A 6000-nucleotide genomic window follows, 5' to 3' on the forward strand; every position below is an offset into this window, starting at 1 on the left:
TGGTGGCCACCAGTTGCAAACAGGAAGCCAGTTTTTTGACAGACTATCCAAACAGTTCACGGCTGCTCAGCAGGTTGCTTCACCCCATTCCTTCTTAACAGCACAGCAAAGTGCAACAGAGATTTTGGCACAGGCACATTCTCATACAGCCCGGTGGAGCTCTGCTTCCCTCCTTGGTTGCCGTGCCACAGCTACACTCGATGCTCAATTGTTTAAACAGACAGTTACATCAATCATGAATCATATAAGTCAGTCATAAATAAATGCCGTGTTTGTCTAAGTACTCCTTTGTGACATTAATGGCCGGCAATCATTTTGGATCAGCTGCCTTTTGGCGCATGCGCAGTGTTGAGAAAAAACACAGATGCAAAACTGTTTGGCTGGTGCTGGAGTCATGAGGTGCTCGACTAAACTCCAGTGATGGGCTGACATTGGATTGCCCCAGTCAAACACGGCAAAATTTGCAGCATTCCTTGTCATGACAGCCCCGCGAGACTGCCCAGCATCCATTTTGTGGTTGGGGGAACACTGAGGCTACCAGAGGACAATGCTGGCTTAAAACTCTCTTGCAAATAACATTATTTGGGGGAGAGGGAGGCGATCTCAACCAGGAGCTTTCTCTGGTCAAACCCTTATGTTTAGACATAATGCCTACTAGCCCTGACCTGGATGGCCCAGGCTAGGCCCAGCCTAGCAGAGCTCTGAGGCTAAGCAGAGGCAGCCCTGGGTTAGTCCAGGGAGGGCATCCAGGGTTGCTGCACAGGGGTAAGCAACGACCAACCTCCTCACTTTGTCTCTCGCCTCAAAAACTCTCAGGGGGTCACCCCAAGTCAGCTGTGACGATGACTCTTCTCCCACACAGTGCTTATGGAGTTTGATAGGACATGTTCGAGTAGGAGTGCAAAGGGATCTTTACACTCTGTGGAGGCTGGTATAACATAGCAACTATCAGGAAGGCTGCCAAGAGCCCTGGAGAAAAAAGAACCGAGTCCTTTATGCAGAGACTGAATGTGTGGAAATGGGGAGATTAAGCTCGTTAGGTCACAGTGGTAAGTCACATCACCCGGTAAATAAGAACTCATTAAGTTTCTATTGGAGGGAAGACGGCATGGTAAAGCCCAGTCTTGTTAGATCTCAGAAGCTAAGCAGGGTTCTTACTTGGACAGGCAACCACTAAGGAAGACTCTGCAGAGAACGGCATTGGCAAACCACCTCTGCTTCTCACTTACCTGGAAAGCCCCTAGTTGGGGTCACCATAACCTGCCGCTTGATGACACACACATACAACCAGAGGAGTTAGCCATGTTAGTCTGTAGTAGCAAAATAGTAGAGTCCAGTAGCACCTTTTAAGACTAACCAACTTTATTGTAGCATAAGCTTTTGAGAACCACAGCTCTCTTCGTCAAATGCATCGTCTGCTTTTGGGAACCACAGCTCTTTTCGTCAGACGAAAAAAGCTGTGGTTCCCTAAAGCTGACAATGCACCTGACGAAGAGAGATGTGGTTCTCAAAAGCTTATGCTACAATAAAGTTGGTTAGTCTTAAAGGTGCTACTGGACTCTTTACTATTAGAAATCCAGAGGAGTTAGCCGTGTTAGTCTGTAGTAGCAAAATCAAAAAGAGTCCAGTAGCACCTTTAAGACTAACCAATTTTATTGTAGCATAAGCTTTCGAGAAAAGACTTGCAAAAGATAGGATGCATGTACCGCAGAGGAGAGCTGGTGAAGAAAGACAGACACTGCCATGTTAATCGAAAACGTTGTGTTTATTTGTTCTTGGGATTTTTTCCACTTCCCCTTCCCTTTCAAAAGCCATATTTTAAAAAGAGAGAAGCGTACCAAATCATTCTATAAATTCATTTTAAGTACAGGATGTAAGGGGAAACTATTGAAAGGGTGGGCTTGGATACAAAAGCAGGGTGCAAAGTTTATTTACAAGGCTGGGGAGGGAACTTTACTCCTCCTCCAAGTACCTACTATAACCCCCCTCTGATTAAATTAAAAAAGGGACTGTGCCACTATAAATAGACATATAAAAACACAACGATCTCTTCGGCAACGGTGTGTTCGTTGCCTCCCCTCACGCCAAAGTGCACACATTCATTTCCACAAGGGGACGGTTTAATGGAAGCAGCTCTGCAACCTTCTAGGCAGAAGGAAAGGCACGGAAGAGGCTCAAGAGCTGAAACTTTTAAAAAAAGGAAATCATTTTTTTTTTAAAAAAGATCAACCACCAAGCAATATTATACCAGAAACTCGAGGCTGCCGTTGCCAGACAATGGAGCCCCAGCTTCTGAGCCCATGTGCTTATTTCCACTTGCAGGTCTAGACATTTGGGGACTCAAGGTGTCCAGTCCAAACTATACCCCTCCTCATGTATAATTTGGTTTGTTTCAGTGGGCCTTTTGCAGGAGACCCCGTCTCCTAGGTTGGATCCTGTCTCTTGGCCTCCTACGTTACTGCCCTTAATGGTACCCTAACCCCTGTCCAAGATGGCCTCTCCCCCACCCCACCCCTGCGTCATGGCAGATTCTCACATTCCCCTTACACTCACTACCCATACACAGTTGTCTGTCTCACCACTTTCACACACATCCTCACCCACTCACTTGACTTGGAAATGTACCATATCTGAATGCCTTCCTGTCCAGTAGACTGGACATCCTTGGTGGCCCTTCTCTTCAAGGAAGAGATGCTAAACCTGATCCAAACCCCACAGCAGGAGAGGTTAGACCCTGATCCAATCCTTGCTAATAAAGACTGGGTTGGATAACAACCTTTTCATTCCCCAGCTGATTTTAACTCTTTCTGAGCAATTATTCCTAACCAATGTTGCTTCAAAACCAAGTCTGCTACCATGTTTGGACACATGTTTCCTTTTAAGCAACTTTTGGTTCCTGGATTTGTTCTAAGTAGGTAAAAAAAATATGTGTGTTATTGCACTGAATTCATTTAGAGAAACTTTGTTTCTCTGAGTTCTTCATTTTGACAAAGAACTCTGAAATTTAAAAGCTTCCACACTTCACCACTGACCTAAGGTAATTTTTCATGTCATTCTTAAAGTTCTGGTCTAAATTTCAGCAAATGAACTTTTTTTGCTGCTATGTTCCATCAGAGGTACCCTATTTCTCATTCACAAAACCAGACACACTCTAATGGGAAGTTATCTTGCTCAGTCTCCATGGAAACAAATGGGAGCCACAGGGGAGCGCTAGCTTGCTTGTTTTATTCTTTGCAAGTTTCTAGTCTTTTTGCCTGGAGTTTGAAAATATGTAGGCTGCAGCTGCTGAAATCTCAGGATTCCATGTCATAATGGAAATGGGGCTTGTTTGGGGACAAAGTGGCTGCATAGTTCCTTAATCCTTCCCTAGCTAGCAGAATAAATTAGAAGCGCACATAAATAATTCACACTAAATGGCATGGGAGATGGATTTTTGTATGCTCAAGAGGCCCCGACCCAACACAGCTAACAGTGTTAACCATGGAGTCCCACTGACACTAGCTGAAGACATGCAGCAGCCTTCCCCCCGCCCCCCCCCCAGGCACAGCCTTGGGCCACCTCAGCCCATATCATTGATTCGTCTCCAAAGTCTCAGCAGAAGTTCCCTGCCCAGCCCCGTCCCGTCCCAGCCTGTGCAATCCTTGAGTCCTCTTGTTTTCCACATGGTCCAGGATGGAACTATTTGATATTTGGGCAAATGCACGTTTCCAAGACCGCACCGTTTAAGCTAACAAGGTACGGGTGAAGTTGCGAGGGAGGGTCAGCAAGCGGGAGGCACCTGTTGCCCTTCCCCTCTCAGAATATCAGGTTTCTACTGCATCTGAACTGTGAAAACTTAGCTCTATCTACTAAGAGGAATAACATCATTTCTCTTTATGAAAGTACAAACGGGAGTGTGAAATCATCTGTGGCTTCTCTCTGAGGGGAGGTGGAGGGTTTTCATTTTAAAATCTCATTAAGCAATCCAAATGTACACGTGGAGGAGGAAACTTAAATCATTTGAAAATATAAATCACAAGTATTTCGATGGGTTCTTACGGGCTTTAATTATGCTTCTCCGAGAGCCGCCTGGCTCCCCACAGCACACTTGGGGGTGAGAGAAAGAAATTGCAAACGTTGGCCCGGCCGAAGGGTTACACAGAACTCAGCAGAGGCCTCAGAATCACTGGCGGGACTATTAAAAAGTTGAGATGCATTTTAAGAGGGGTGTGGCAGTGTAAAAGAATACCTGGGTTTAAATCTAGGATTTGACTATCGATCGTATCTGCTTTTCCTCACAGAGAAAGCGCTGCACATGGGAGAGAACAACTGGCCCACAGTTCTTCCAGGGAATTTCAGCGTAGGGCACAGGATCTGAACCCAGGTCTTCCCAGTCCAGTCAAAAATTCTAGCTACTACATGTGAATATGAGATTGGATGGATCCCATGTGGGATCCAGCCAATGGGCCACCTAGTCCAGCGTCCCTTTTTCTACAACGGCTAACCAGGGCCGTTTCCACACTACGCACCTTCATCCGGAATGCTGCATGACGTCGCGAAAAACCCGCGGAAGATAGCGTCTTCTCGCGCAAGTTTTGCATGTCACGAGAAGACGCTATCTTCCGCATTTTTTTCGCAACGTTGCGCAGCGTTCCGGATGATGGTGAGTAGTGTGGAAAGGGCCCTGATGCTCCTGGAAGGCTGCCATACAGCGCATGAAGTCCAGAGACCCCCAGCACTGGAGGATGTCTGCCTCTGAATGTGGAGACCCCTTTTAGTCATTGCAGCCAATAGCCACTGACGAACTTCTCCACAAACACGACGAATCCCCTCTCAAAACCAACTAATTGCCATCACTGTATCCAGGGCTTTTTTTCTGGGAAAAGAGGTGGTGGAACTCAGTGGGTTGCCCTAGGAGAAAATGGTCACCTGGCCGGTGGCCCCGCCCCCTGATCTCCTGACAGAGGGGAGCTGAGATTGCCCTCCGCGCAGCTGAGCAGCACGGAGGGCAATCTCAACTCCCCTCTGTCTGGCGATCAGGGGGCGGGGCCACCGGCCAGGTGACCATTTTTAAGAGGTGCCGGAACTCCGTTCCCCCTGAAAAAAAACCCTGACTGTATCCTTTGGCGATGAATTCCACAAGTCAATCACTCTTGAAATGAAGGACTTCCCTTTGCCGCTCTGAGTGGCCTATTGGGAGGGAGAAAAAGTTCTCTTTATCCGCTTTCTCCTCCCCGCGCATAATTTTATCAGCCTCTATGCGGTCCCCCCTTCCTTGAGTCATCTTCTCTGTAAACAAAAAAGGCCTCACCTTCTGCATCATCTTGGAAGCCCTTTGGCTATCGACTCTCTCACTGGCTCGATGACCAGAGACCAAACAGAAACTTTTTTGCAGGGAGACCATAATCTTTTTGTAACCTGGTTGTCTGAAGAATCTTACCTCTCCCTTGACTTCTGACCAGCTAGAGCAACATTACTCAGCAGGTGTATTCAGACAACCAGCCTACTTACTGGTTACATATAAACTGGGGCAAGTTACCACTTGGCAAGAGGTTGTCTACAGCCAGCTGGGATTCTGTTGTCATACTTGACTTGAAGGAAGGGTCTCATGCCCAGGAGAGAAAGGTGGCAGAGTATAGTTATCCATGAAGTCACACGCTTATCCTTGAAATAATGAGGGAGACTCTGAGCACGTACAGAGTATAACCATTTTGAATCAAGCTCACTAGGTGGGCGGGGTTTTCTTCTTCTGTCCTGACATGCAGAATGTTCGGGACTCTTATGGAAGATAGTTTGCGATTCTGGACAGAAAAATTTCTCAAGTCTTTAAAAAAAAATTACTTTGGGGCATGCCTGTTCTGTCTGCTTCATCTCTTAAAGTCTCCCTCTGAAGCTGCATGTTTGCAAACATATTTTTTTTCACAAAGAGACTTTCAATTTCTGCAATTCTTTCTCCTAAAAGGAATGTGAACATTGGAAGGAAAAAATTTTTAAAATGTTTTCCTGATTGTGCGCCTGCTT

The sequence above is a fragment of the Eublepharis macularius genome, chromosome 15 (assembly GCF_028583425.1).
Source record: "Eublepharis macularius isolate TG4126 chromosome 15, MPM_Emac_v1.0, whole genome shotgun sequence".
NCBI classification, from domain to species: Eukaryota; Metazoa; Chordata; class Lepidosauria; order Squamata; family Eublepharidae; genus Eublepharis; species Eublepharis macularius.